The 15814-nt window shown below is 35.3% G+C and overlaps 1 protein-coding gene across 2 annotated transcripts in view; it reads left to right on the top strand.

Annotated features, from left to right (window-relative positions):
- The window catches only part of LOC111048057 (protein sidekick-like), a 273765-nt gene that overhangs the window by 13276 nt on the left and 244675 nt on the right, over positions 1–15814 (top strand). The gene's annotated exons all lie outside the window — the stretch shown is intronic.

The following is a 15814-nucleotide window of genomic DNA, read 5'->3' as shown; positions in this document are numbered from 1 at the left end:
TGGATGTTGAGGTCCTGCGCGCTTGATAACATAATCTCAGCCGAAGGTCATATCAATAAATCAGCAGTTATCCCGTTCCTCGGTGCGCTGCGTTGCAATCAATTACCGCAATCACCTCCTAGTGACTTGTCATTAGTCGAACATGTCAATGCTCCAATGTAACACATATCCTAACAAGCATTGAATCGGAGATGGGAAGTCGCCACTTAGATGTGAGAAAATATCTTTCAAGGAGGGGTTATTCTCAAATATATACGTTTCAAAATAAGAGATAGAATGAGTTTTCTGAGAGTTTTTATCTCATTCGATGATATTTCATTAGTTTACGTTCCTTAACCACCTTGTGAATTTTTGACCGAACGTAGTGAGGTCTATGTTTCAACTCGAATTTTCTTTTGTCTGTATGTAACGCAATTACGGCCAAACGCGTTGATAGAATTCGATGAGATTTGGCAGGAATCCTTTTTCAACTGCGCTTCGATGTATACACAAAGTTTTTTTTGGAAATTTTGCATTTTAAGGATAATATATGAAGAGAAAAGGAATTTTCCCATACTCTGATATCACTATTCATATATCATCTACTTTGAAGATAGGATCAGACTATAGAATTATTAGTGATTAGTGATTCAGACTATAGATTCATAGTGAGTCAGCTGACAAGTGAATGCATTCATAGCATGCATTACACAGATGTCTGGCCGTGTCCATTCATATAAAGTAGGGTTTCAATATTTTTATGATGCGTGCCCATCAGTATCAACATTCTCACATTTGAAAAACAAATTTAATAGGTGATTGAAAATAAAATAAAAAAAAGATAGAATGAACTAAATAATGCTAAAGAAATTAAAATATTCTTGATTGAAAAAAAATAATTTCAAAATATTTGAGAAATATTTTTATCAGATGAAAATATTATCTCGGAACTGTATAAATTATCATATGGGATAAAAATTCAAACGTGAACTGGGATTATTAACAAAAGTGAGTTTTTTATTCAAGAGAAAACAAATATCATTTTTTAAGAGTAAATCATTCAACTGTGAATTATGATTCAACTGAATCAACTAGAGCAGGTGACATTAGATACTTCTGGATGAGGAAACTGCGTGAGGTCTATTGTTCACAGAACTACTGGTAATAATCGAATACTATAAATTGGTTAACTGACATAGAATTTGTTCTCTGTTCACCATTAAAACTAGTAGCTAGGACTGAAGGACTTGTGTTCTTATTTGTCAAAACTAAAATAAACAATTTTTAATACAATTCGAGAGTAGTCTTCAGTTTGGGATTAAGATTTCAATTTCTTCTTGGCACTGCACTTACTTATAATAAAATCGGAGAAACATTCGTCGAGATTTACGAAATGTTTAAGAAATTTCCAGTAGGGATTCTGAGATTTGCGATTACCGAAAATTAATTTGAGTTGAGATACGTTTGGCCTCTCCAATTTTATCAAGGAAGACGATACGCACACCCCTGCTAATCTGATGATGGCGACTGGAGCGGGAGAATTTTCAAGTCGTGGTTGAATGATTGAAATGTCATCATCATGAAATTTGTAGTGGTGTGCTCAAGGCTTAAGAATGCAAATTATTGGAAATAATTTTATAGATCTCTTTTTAACTCATATCATGATGATTCAATAGTGAAAAATAATTGAGAATTTAATTATTGGCCTAACGTGGAAGAAACTTTAAATGGTGTGCATTCAGCTACTGGGTCAGGAAAAGACAGAATAATCAGTTTTGTAGGGAATATCAGAGAAGTCGTAGCCTATCCGTCGCGTATGGCATCTCTCATCATGAATGAAATAATAACATGTAACATGACATGGCAGATGACTGATAACGTGACTTAAAAAAGTGGTTCATGTATTTTTATGTATCACACCAAACAGCATAGCATGATCCTTGTTCAAAAGTATTATTATCTTGATCATTAAGCACGTACTTTCCATCCCATACTGGAGACTCTCAAACTCTATCAGTCAATTTGAATATTCATGAAACATTTCTGTAATCTCATGTGATGTTGGTGATCCGTTTGCTACTCTTCATTCATTTTAAAGTATGTTGAAGTGGGATAGGATGAGCAGAGTAATCTCGAATATTACGAGAGCGTGCGAGAATAGGCATGTTTTCTCCACATCCATGTCGGCAAGTTTTATTAGTCGTAAATCGTAACGTTGTAGCCTAAATTCTATTTGCAGCTCAACTAAACAAGGACCGTAGATGAGAATCGTCGATACGGACTCTCCAAAGCTTGAGTTCAATCTCTAAATTGATTGCATATAAATATTTTATGTAGTGCTTGTTCTAGAAAATTACTTGATTGACAGGTTTGGTCAGGTGGTTAGGCACGTTAATACCAATCACCACTCCTCCTCGCACCATTCTATGCTATCGGTATTCTTATCCTCTATCCCAGTTTTCCTGGTAACATAGCAGATTGCTGAATCAATTGCTATTGATCGTACTCTCTGAATCTCATGCTTACTGAACAGAAAAATAAAAAAACAAAAGAGAAATAGTGTAGGTGGATAATTTGGTACTTGGATTGTAGCAATCATTTGCAGAATCATCAATAATTCACAATGAACCCCAGTGGCAGAAAAGCAGAGAAATGATTTCAGTCACTCAATCGGATGAAACCTTTTTTGTATAGACGATGAAATTAACAGCCTTCCTGACATATTTTATGAGATATCAAATAGCATGCAAAACCTATTCCTATAGAGTTACAAGTACCCTACATTTTTTGCCCTTCATAATGCCAATCTCATGGATGGGATAATTGACCGTAACCAGTCTTGGAAAAAAGGATAATAGTTATTCTATGAAAAACCATCAAGTAGAGCTGTATAAATGAATGAAGAATCATGAATATGTAGAAAAATGGCATGTTAACGGAATTGATTAGTGAGGGAATGGGAGCAAATCCGATTATAGCATCAAGTACTTTATATTGAAAATCATGAAAAACTACATCCTTTTAACGATGGAGATAACAATAGATTTGAAGAATGGATTATTTTTAAAAGAGTAAATTGAGTGGCTCTAATACTGAGTTATCATAGATAATACCTTTACTGCATCAATGGACTTCAAATACTCCAGAGAAGTTAGGCTTTTTTGATGGATCTTTATAATGGTAAAGATTTTTACTTTTTAGTGAGTGTAATCAGAAAATCAACCAAGAATGAAATGAATAAAAAAAGTGTGTTTCGAGTGCATATAAAGAACTAACCAATTTTTTTTATATCTTGGGCTATTATTAGACTCTAGTTTTCTGATCAAGTGCTACATTCCCTGTTCTATAGTGTATCAAGTACATCACTGTTTTGGTGTCATTTATTCTGATAGGATTCTTTATAAATTTTGAGTAATAGGAAGAGATCATGAGTAATAGTGAAATTCCTTTGGCAGGAAGATAAATGATATAAAATGGAACGATTTTTACAATCTTTAAACAACAGGATTTTCATTTTCGAATACCATGCTTACTTGAATGATACAATATCCACACCAATAACTGTCCTTCCAGGATAATAAGTTCCGGTTTCAAAATCGATTAGGGAATTTAATGATTGTTCTTGTATAATTCATGCGCGAGCGTTTGAATATTATTTGTGCCAGCTTTAAAAGCAGAAGTCGCGTTGAGGTTTGTCATGAAAGTATTATTCAACCGCTGTTTCGCATAGAACCATTGTAGCAGGGCTTTGTTTGCCAACAATAATTCATGTTTATTACGACCCTTATGCAAATAAATTTGGCCACCTTTAGTAGTTGAGTTCATATTTCCACATTCCTAAACAGCTTTACCAGAGGGCAAGATTCCATTTCTGCATCCTCACTCTTATTTCGTTTGGATATATTTAGATTAAATCGGTTGCCAGTTCTATTTTGTCTTCTTTGCTTCTCAAATTGTATGTTATGAACATTCAAGTATGATTGAACTCGAATTATTGTTTGTAAAGGAAGATTGAAAATAGTAGACTACCAGATACAATACTCATTCCAAACTTGGAAAATCGTGCATCGTGTAATGAGTAAAATTTACAATTAAATAAGGCTGAATGAAAAACTAGCTTCTCAATCATTTTTGCAATCCATAAGTATATATCGGCACATACTTTGTCTCACAGACTCCATACAAGATCGGGATAAGACAAGATTAGATTAGAGTAAATTATTCATATAAGTTATAATATATTCTAGCTCAAACATTGATTTACAATGGATGACACTATAGCTAATTATCTAACTAAGTATGGGAAATTATTAATGTAATGAAAATTGAATAAAATTTGAATATGTGTAATGTAATAATGTAATGCTACTAGATAAATCGGTATGAATAATGGTAAATTTTGAACAAATAATTGTCGACTCTCCAGAAAGAATGAGACTGGGAACTTGAAGATGCTTTTCATTGTGTTCCTTATTGATAATCATTAAATGCTTTACTCTTTGAATGTTTCACTTTGTTTCATCAATCATGATATTCATTTTTGAATATCAATTATGACACGTTTTTATATGTGAGAAGGTATGTCCCATACCAATCAAAATGGAACTTTGTTCTAGATGCTTCAAGAAGTAATTTATTCATTATGATTAGCTGGGAATTTTACAAGTATCTACTCAACATCATTGAGCGTTTGTATATTAATCACGTTTTATCCGTGAAGGTGAGGTTAGTGGGTGACTCAAAAATCAAAGAAATATTTTCTGGCAAAATTCACTGAGAATACTAAAAATAAAAGTTGTAATAAATATGTTCTGTCAAATGGGAACGCCCTCACATTCATGCTGGCTTAAAAGAGGCCAAAAAACTGTATTGAATGTGACGACAATATCGGGCGCTCTTTATTCAATGATACCGCTTTAATTTGAGCGTGGATTTTTCAACTGAGAGAGGAAGAAGAAAAGAGTGAGTGGGAGCGAGAGAGAATTTAACTGACATGGGAAAAATATGAACATCCGTGTATGAGGTCATGGAATAGTCCACCTGTGTATTATACACGCATGGAGGTTAGATTGCATTGCACCATTTTTGAACTCAGCTGAAACCAGTGAGGTGGTATATTAATACTGATTACTTCTGTCAGAATTGAACGCTGAAAAAGCTTTAAAAATGACTGTCCATTAAAGCTTTATTCACTTTTCGACCTGCAATATTGGACGCTCGATATATCATGGCGCTTCTAGTTTCTCTGTCGACTCTTCACCCATAAATCATCGGATCAACGTGTTGAGCCTGAATACCAGTTGTTACATTTTGACAGTGTGCAACTGTATCTAATTAAAACGCAATATTCAAACATACAATTCTATATAATTATTATTATCCACTATAAAATATATCCAGAATTATTTATTCCAGAGTCTCATTCATATGTGATTCACCAGCCAGAATTTTGTTTCGTTCTCAGTAACCAAGTAATAGAATAATTTATTTGATGCATCTTATTGGTTGAACAAGTGAGAACTAAACGAAGTTTCAATTCGAGAGTCATTGGAAAATATGTTTCTCCGAGTTTTACCGAATATTATAACTCTGGACCTGCTCGATACTGTGTGGGTCTTATAAGGTGATTGAATATAACAATGTGAACCCAGTTCCAGAAGTTCAAAAGGTTTTGGAGTATAATATATTCATACTGACACTAAGAAGTATACGACAGAATATTTTCACTTACTGGTAACACATGATAAAGGGACAAGTTGTATTTTGTTTCCCATTACTGAAAAGTCGTCACCTCTAAATTTGTACAGTTATAATTCTTGTTGAAAAACACTCTCCAAAATAAGTTTTCCACACATTTTTGTTTCAAATTCACCAGTGCTGTCGAGACACTGCTTATTTGACAACAACTGAGGAGAGAACAAGGTGACAAATAGTCTACGAGGGTGTTGTGACATTGGTGGAAGGTCTGGAGAGTGCTTTGGTGGGATGGAAAGAAGAGAGAGAGAGTGTGTGTGAGGGAAGGGTAGAGGAGGGAATGGTCTGGCTGGATACCAATGACACAGAACACTAGTGAAAGCACATAAAGCTCACCAACACAAACACAGCGTTTTGACTCATCTTTTGAACACACGTTCGAATATCAGCAGCACACAAATCGCAGTTTTGTAAGCCTCCCCCCCTCATTGAAGTTTGCCCCGCTTCCCCCATTCGGCGTAAGGATTTATTACTTGGAAAGGGAGTGTTACGCGACAGATCAAATAACATCTGACAAAAACAGTCTGCCTCCAAATGAATGCTCACTTTGTAGGACTGTGTACCATCAATCACCGGCCCAACCGTTTTTGGGCCCTGAAAGATCAAATTATTATTCCTCAGATTCGATTTTCACGCTATTATTTCATTGATCAAGAGTGTAGAGTGTTTTCGTTGAAATAGTACTCAGCAATAAATGTTGCTAGGAAGGTTTCCAAACTCGATTTTCGTGATGCAATGTAGTGGATGTAGGTAGAAGCAAGATAAATAGACAAATTAAAAAAAATCTTAGGAGATGTTTAAGGAGAGCATAGGCCTATACAAGGCCTTTTGACTAGCCTTTGAGATTACTAGGATACCAAGTACTTATGCATGTTTTATTCAAACTTTAATTTTGTTGTTGAATGTAGCTGTTGTAACTTTGATATTCAATTTAATCTTGCTGTTGTAGAATATTCTCTTTTCTAATTTACTCTGCTTAGAGTGAATGATGAGTGATGTGAAGGTTATGAGTAATGGTGTGGTTTGCAACGCAACATATAGATTTATATGAAATTTCAAGGTGATTTTAAAGCGCTGAAGCACAGAAAATTCATTCATATTTCATTCACAAACCGATTCAAAATAGTGGGTTATTACTGAGAACTAAATCACTCAATAAATTCATTCAAGCATTGTAGGAAATATCAATTTCTGATGAAAATAATACTGACTATGAGTTCTGTCTGGCTCACTGGATGAACAAATCAGCAGTTCATTATAGAGCAGAACCTCTATCAACGAGGTGGAACATTCGTTATCCAAGATGCGATGACAATATATGATGGGGGCCAGGAAGCCTTTAATTTTTCCAATTGCAGTGTTGATTTTGTGCGCTGTGCTGAATTGAGCATAGGATGAAGGGTGCAGTGAATGTGGAGTTGGCGAAAATTGTCGCGCCGGATACGAGAGACCCTTCTCCGTTTTGAATACAAGACTCATACAGATGTAGGATGAATTATAAGTTTTGCGGTGAGCGCTGCTTGATGAATGGCGATGAAAGCCGAGGGAGACAGCGACAGGGGACAGGGGGCTGCTGCTTGCCGACCCTTTTCAAGCTGAGAATTGCACCGGGCCCCCTGACCCCCCTCAGACCCCCCGGAGGGACCCCGGCGCCGTTTCCACAACCTAACGACCCGGCCACCCAACAACGCTTTCCACTCAAATTCCATTCATTTAAGAATTCAATTCAGCCAGGATCTCGCCAGCACGAAAAAATAATTTGCCCGCGCAGATATAAAGTAAAGCAGCTCCTCCCTTCGAGTTTTATCTATCGCGAGAAAACACCCTTGCTCCTTCCTTGCAAGACTCGGAACACTTCCAAAACATTCTATTCGACATCAATTTGTACAACTCCGATAGCAAATTAATTACATTTGACGAGTCGCTCAAAAGCAGTCATTAGAATATGAATGGGAAGCAGCTGCTACGTTTCAGAACAAATAAATTTCTATTGAATCAATAGCGACCTGAATGAATTTATTCACAACTCACAACAAACCTGTTCGATTTTATTAACAAATTATGTAAAGAAAAAATCGCAAGAGGAATGTTCACAACTAATTATTCTCCTCCTGTTGCGAATTAGTTTTTAGAAAGTTATCATTTGAGAAATAATATTATTATTCGTACTGATGTACTAACAGCTCCTTGATATCACAGACGTAACGAGTATTTGCTATTAGACAGTTTGAATCTGTGCTATCACCCATTTCGTCCCATAATCCCATGTGGATTCCAAATTGTGCTCTTTCAAACCCAGAAATCACTGACGCCACTCATTTACTAACCGAAAATTACCAAGACTGTTATTACAAAAGTTCATACTTCTTTGAAGGTACCCGGTTTTCCGACAGGGAAATCATACCCACTGTAAAGGAAGACGTATTCAATAATGAATCGTCATCAACGTTCTCAGCTGAGTACGTTCCAGCGAACCAACGACCAATCGAGAGCGATTAGTCGTTAGATTATGTGTTTGTTTGCCAGGCATACTGTGTCTAGGAACGTTCTCAAGAGCGGTTAGGCTAGCTACACACATAACGATATTTGTTGTACTATATTTTGCCGTCCATATAAATTCTATTAGATCAAATAGTTGATGTTTGTCAAGTTCCGTTTAATCTGAAAGAATTCATAAGGACGGCAAAATATCGAACGAACAAAAATCAATGTTTGTGTGCAGGGCTTTATGGTGTGATTCAAGTTTAAAGAGTTCTCTACATTCCACACGAATGGGTCGAGATTAGCTCAGTTGGTTCAACTTGGTTAGCTCAGTTTGTAAATATTGTAATCCATGTAAATTCTCAAATATACTCATACTTAACTTTCATATACTTTTTTCTTCCCTATTTCTAAATAATATCCCATTATTATTTTCTTTAACTGTTAAGCATTGAATACTCGGCCACTGCACTCATGTTCCTCGAACCTTGCAGACACTTCCCGTTTTTAATATAGTTATGTATAATCCTATTTAATGGTATTTTCCTTCTCTTATTCAATATTGTATTTTACTGTTTTCTCTTATAACCATTTTTGTAATTGAAATTATGTTCTTTTGAATCAAATAAAGATTTGATTTGAAATTCAGCTCTCCACTTGGTTCAATGAATCTATGAAACATGAATAATCAATATTTTTGTTCTATGAGGATCATCATGTAGCATTGATCCTATTGACATGATGACAACATTATCGTGATGTGTGGATTCATATCAAAAACTGAATTTATAAAATTATTGTTGAAATAATGCGACTTATCATTCTCCACACTGAAATTCAATCACATTCCATAGAACATGTATATATATGTAACAGAGACAAACAGTGAGAATCGAGAATCAGGATTCACTTGCCATTCTATTCTTAGCAAAATCTTGAAGAACTCGATGATTGAAGCGCGAGTTTGGAATTTATAACTAGAGGCTAATATTTCCTTGTTCATCTTTTGAAGAAACGAGTCGGTTGCTGTCGATGTGATGAATGCTAAGTCCCGAACCCGGAAAACAGTAGACGAGCTTCATTCAATCCAATGTACAAATGTGATGATTCAGTTTGTACAGAAGTACCGGCAATAAAGAGAAATGTAAGGCAAGTCACAGAGTGGTGAGGAGGAGGAGGAGGAGGAGGGGGTGGATGAGAGAAGTATGATCAGAGAGGTGAATAAGAGAAGGGACTAATCGAAGATTTCGTTTGCAAAGCGGCTGAGTTGGCGGAACAGAATGGCAGATAAATTGCTGATCGCTGAACAGAACAGTCATGAGTGGAACGGGCTACTACACCAGATGACTATGTAAGTAGCCTGAGAGGGATTCGATAAAGAATGGACGAAAAACTGGAGTCTGCAGAAAGAAGGATGAGAATACGCCGGAATACGTTAGGATGAAGGATAAATTGAATTTGGACCCAAGAAAGAAAACTACCATGTCTTCACGCCAGCTTCATCTTGTCAAACAAGAGTGAGTTGTGCTGTTTCTATTCCAATAATAAAACTCTCGGATCTTAATACTGGAACCAACATTCACTTTATTGAAACCTAGATTATTTCATCGTCGATTAAAAAAGATAAATAGAGTCTCTCAAATTTCAAAAAAGAAGTCCTTAAAAGTCTTTAATCCAATAGCTTCCATGAAAAGTGAGCAACTATTTTGGAAACTGACTGCTTCTCACATCCCCAAATATCAAAATGAGCAGTGGGCTCATGAGTGATGAGAGTGATGATGGTGAGATTGAGTAGACGATTTCAGGTGGATTCCAAAACACCTGGAAGTAATTCAACATGGTATAAGTGTTAACACGGGCGTCTCACCCATAGGAGACAAAGCGGACACGTTTTCCTCATCGAAATTGTCCCTCCACTCAATTCCAAAATAGTAGCCGCATTTCGATTACTCCAACCAATTCTGATGATATGCAATGTTCGATTTATGAATAATGGATGAGTAATGAAATACATACTTGAATTCCAATCAAAATATAAACTCTTAACTGAAAATAACACGTTTCTAATCTGACAAATCTTTATTGGGGTCAGAAGGCGGCTGCAAGAATAGACAATCAATTGACCGAGGAAATCGAGATCCGCCGAGGGGTAAGACAGGGCTGTATTTTGTCTCCACTCCTTTTCAATGTCTACAGCGAAGCTATCTTCAATGAAGTCTTGGAGGAGGAGTTGGCGGGCATAATTATAAATGGAGAAGCCATAAATAATATAAGGTATGCTGATGACACTGTCTTGTTGACAAGCAATATGGAGGATATGCAAAGATTGATCCAAAAATTGCATGACAGATGTGGTGAATTTGGTTTGAAATTGAATCTGAAGAAAACCAAATTAATGGTGGTCAGGAAAGCCTTGAATAGACAAATTCAGACAAACCTAATGGTGGACGGTACAGTCATAGAGAGGGTCCATAAGTATAGATATCTGGGGACGTGGGTAGAGGAAAGTGGGGATTCGACGGGAGAGATAAGAAAACGGATTGAGATGGCCAGATCGACATTTGTAAAAATGAAAAAACTGTTCACGAGCCGGGACATAAATATTGAATTGAAAATGAGGATGTTACGCTGTTACGTGTTTTCCACTCTCTTGTATGGGATGGAATCATGGACCCTCAAAAAGAGCCATATGGATAAGCTGGAAGCCTTTGAGATGTGGTGCTACCGCAGGATGTGGCGGATTCCATGGACGGATAGAGTCACGAACATGGAAGTCCTAGGGAGAATGAAGAAACAATGTGAAATTGTTTACACCATAAAAAAGAGAAAACTCCTGTATCTTGGACATCTTATGAGAAGCCACAAATATATAACTCTCCAGAATATAGTCCAAGGAAAAATCAGTGGAAAAAGGAGTGTTGGAAGGCGACGTGTTTCCTGGCTTAAAAATTTGAGGGATTGGTTTGACTGCAGCAGCAAAGACTTGTTCCGAGCGGCAGTGAATAAGATCCGGATTGCTGTGCTGATAGCGAACCTCCGATAGGAGACGCACTAGAAGAAGAAGAAGAATCTGACAAACCACAATTTTATTTCAAAATTATTCCAAAGGATTCTCTTTTTCAGCTCGTGTGAATTTGAAAATATTTTCATGTGGAATTGAGTTTAATTTTATTGTTTGAAAATATTTTGATAAAAGACTATCACTAACAAAAGAATTGAAGCTCATATTCAATCATATTTTTCCAAAATTTCATAAAAATATCACTAGGTGATACAAAGAATCATATATTATTCCACTGTATTGAAAAATATATAGATTGTTCAACTGTAATATAATAGCATCATTGTTCAAAAAATTGTGCTTGCTCTGATCATTTTGATAGGAATAAATTCCTTGACCCAATTAATTGAAATTGGAATTATCTTTATTCTTTTTCTTAGAAAGTACAAAACAATATACATATACAAAACTTGAAGGAGGTTCCTCATATGGGCAAATCCTGGTATAGTTCATGAGAATTATATAATAACTGATTTGTCAATAAAAATCACTATCACATAGAACTTTTCAATAATGATTGCACAGAACTTTGAATAATTGGGTCTCCATTACCAACCAGTAGCTTGGGAGTATCAAAAACAGTTAACTACTCTATCACAGTGATTGAAAAAGATACCGGTTAGAGGGCTGAAGATATTCTTCAATTCGCACTTCTGCGTTTTTCAATTGCAAATTCAAGTGGATGAATAGCAAAATAACAACGACGTTGAAGGCGCCTTAGAAACTGCTGATTGGGATCGAAATGTCAAACGGGGAGATGGCTTATTACCCTGTTGAAGGAGCTGTCTAGAAGACCGGTCTTCCTCCCTCCATCCCATCAATGCCATCTCGACCGTTAAATTAGTGCAGCACGGCAATCTCCATTTTGCTCACCAATTACATTGTTCTATTCTCAATCAACAATGGACTGCCAAAGACTTGCTCATCTCGTCACCTTACAGTTCAATTAGTTCAAAAATACACTTAACCATCGGCGAGTGTTCGTTTTTTTCGAATATTGAAAACTGAATAAGATGCGATACAAGTGATAGTATTATTGGGTTAGTGAAAGTCATCTGAATAATTTCAAGGATAGATTGCATGGAAGAGTAATTGATTTATCTGTGGAACCTGTATTGATTTATGAAGGAATATGCTATCAAAACCTAATAAAATATATCCTCAACAATAAAGGTTATTGATGAAATTAAATAGAGAATGCATTTATTCAAATGCTAATTAATATATCATTATTATTAAACGAAAATCCTAAATAAATGCTGTAAATCACCCCGAAGACTTCTGCTACTGCAGACATTGACAACAGGGTTAACAGCTAGATGGAAATTCGATGAGAACTATTATCCAAAAATTAGTTGCCAGCCCGGGAATCGTACCCGGTACCTCCCAATTGCTAGTCAGGAATGCTTACCCTTACACCAAACTGACAATCTCTGGATAGCAGTGCTCATTTCCATAGCTATGGCTTCGTATAAAATGAGCACTGCTATCCAGAGATTGTCAGTTTGGTGTAAGGGTGAGCATTCCTGACTAGCAATTGGGAGGTACCGGGTTCGATTCCCGGGCTGGCAACTAATTTTTGGATAGTAGTTCTCATCGAATTTCCATCTAGCTGTTAACCCTGTTGTCTGCAGTAGCAGAAGTCTTCGGGGTGATTTACAGCATTTATTTAGGATTTTCGTTGAATATTAATGATAAAGGTTATTGATAAAAACACTTCACCTCTATGGGCTACTTTTGTACAAATTAATAAGAACAATATAAAAACTTGTAGTACCCTTTGTTATTAAAAACTTTAAAATATTTTAACGATGAGTTTCGTCCATAAGTCATTTTTATTATTTTTTTAAATTGAAAATGACGAATGGTAGAAACTAGTCGTTAAAATATTTTAAAGTTTTCAATAACAATGGGCACTACACATTCTTATAAATTTAGATTTTATTGATATATTTAGAGAATCGATAGATTTCGTGAACTTTTAAAAATGTTTAGTCAATGAAGCGTGAGAAATTATCATTTTCCAGATCTGAACATTGCATTTGGAGATTTGGATTTTACGCACAACAGTAAATTAACTTACCTCATCGAGAGAACAAAAGATTTTTGAAAGGAAGTCACTCATCATCAATGGATTTCAGCTAATAAGACCTTCGAACATTGTGCTATCAATACAGAATTGGTTTTACATACTCCAAGATTTTCCATGTTGTTCAATAATCGGATAAACCAGTATTTGCCTATTGTTTCTCATTTATCAACAAGCAGTTTCAAATTCCCAGTAACATAAATCTTACAAGTTCGTTGGACTTGATGTGTATCAGATTCTTGAACAAGAGTCACAAGTTGTATCACTAATGAGAACTCTCGGATATTTGTAGGTGTTCGTATCTACCCAAAAATAGCTCACCTGACCTGATACAACTTAAAACCCCGTCTGAACTCAGCCTGTAATGGAGCTCTGGAACTTCGATGCACAGAAACTTGTCTCTTAGTGGAGTTATCGTCTCTTGAACTTTGCCACGTAGAGCGCGCTGGTCACTTGGAACAAAGTTTATTGACAGACCAGTTGTCGAAACAGTTCCCACCAAGCTGTTTGCTGAGAACAAAAGAATGATTGACCCTTTCAAATGAGCTCATTTCTAGAAACTCGATACTGTTCAATAATCGTTCTCCTTAAACATTAATTTGAATTTCCTAGAGAGATAATGATAGGGCGAACAAACACATCCTTCATAGATCTTGAGAATGAATCAATGTGATTATTGAGTGAATCACGTTAAATTGCATAATATTTGAAAAATCCTAATGCAAATATCACATACTGTTATAAAAATAACAACTACTATAACAAATAATAAATACTGCAATATTGCAGTAGTTTGCAACATTCTTGAACTCCATCTAGTGCAGGACAAAAATTGAACTCATTATAGTAGGCCTATCCGAGATAACATTTCAATAAAACATTGATTCATTCTTTCACAAATCTATCTATTTGTATAAGATCTAATATTCTCCCTCCTACTCTTTTTTGATCATTTGATCTTGTTCCGGTTTGGAAGGATGAGAACCATAATATTATCGTCTTGAACTATCTACATTCAGGATATCGAAGACAGTCATGACCTATAACCCAGTTGGAAGGGGAAGTGTGGGCATACCTCGCAAAAGACTACCATCTCCAATCACTCAATCATCTTTTTCCTATTCATTATCTTGTATATATTTAAAGGGTTTCTTCCTGATTTTTTTAGAAAGTTTTCCGAGATTTCCCAAACAAAATACTCTCAAGGATTGGATGATTTCCTGGTAGAAGGTTGAGCGTAGTTGGAACTTCAAACAATCCTCTCCTATTTAAGCACTACCCACTATGTAGCCTTCTACTTTATATTTGTTATTGATATTTGTACTTTGTTTGTTTTGTATGTTTCCAGTAAGATTTGGATGAATTGGAACAATTTAAAATGTAATTTCATACAGCTTCCCTGAGCTTGAAGTTGTTCCACGATTTTGCCTTTATAGCTTTCATAAATTATTCTTCTCTGATCAATTTTTCTTCAAAATCAAGTTAATCACTATTTGTCAGCCCAGTCATCACGATTGGGTAGGTTTGAAAAGCTTGAATATTATTATCAATCCATTTTACATTTCAATGTTATAAATTTTTGATATTCGGTTCAAACTTCTTCTAAACTGGGAATGAACGAGAAACTTGTGAGAGGACTGTATTCTCAAAATTCAGTTATCGAAATTTGTATTCTCAAAAAGTTATCGAACTTATGTATTGTTTGGAATTTTATTCAATGTTCATGCTTGGAATGTAAGAATGATTTAAAATTAAATTAGAAGGAGATTGATATCTCCTCTGTATCAGCCTCAATTATAATAATGTGTGAAAAGTTTGGTATCATATTCATAAAAAAACATAAAATCAGAATATTCTATCATATTATAATAATATGAAACCTTAACGGGTAATTATTCTTATTCGAATAATGCACAAACTACATTTCAATGTTACAAACTGAAACATAATATAATATTAAATATTAATACAATTATACATTATTAATTATTACATTATATAATATTAAATATCAATTTGAATCATTAATGTCACGAATAATATTTGTGACATTCAGTTCAACCTTATTCTAGACTAGAGATGTACGAGAAACTTCTGAGTGAGCTGTATTCTAAGAATTCAGTTATCAAAATTACTAATATTATGGTGAGAATGGAAATTTCGAGAATTATATCTCTCTCAGTCATGGGAAGATTGACACGAATGTCTCTTGTATTCGAATGAGGAACATTTTGAGCTGGAAAATGTTTCCTCCCACTCACTGTCATACAATATCAACGCTAAGCTCTACCAAAATTTGATGGAATTTTACTTTCGCAAAGCTAGTCCCCTAATATAACAATGTAAAGTTCGTTATTTTACCATGACAAGAACCTTTGATAATGCACAATACGGTAGAGCCTCTGGAGTATCCTACAATATTCTTCAATGATAAAAATATCCAAAAATAA

Source organism: Nilaparvata lugens, chromosome 2 (genome assembly GCF_014356525.2).
Source record: "Nilaparvata lugens isolate BPH chromosome 2, ASM1435652v1, whole genome shotgun sequence".
NCBI lineage: Eukaryota > Metazoa > Arthropoda > Insecta > Hemiptera > Delphacidae > Nilaparvata > Nilaparvata lugens.
This window is presented reverse-complemented; position numbering and strand designations above follow the sequence as displayed.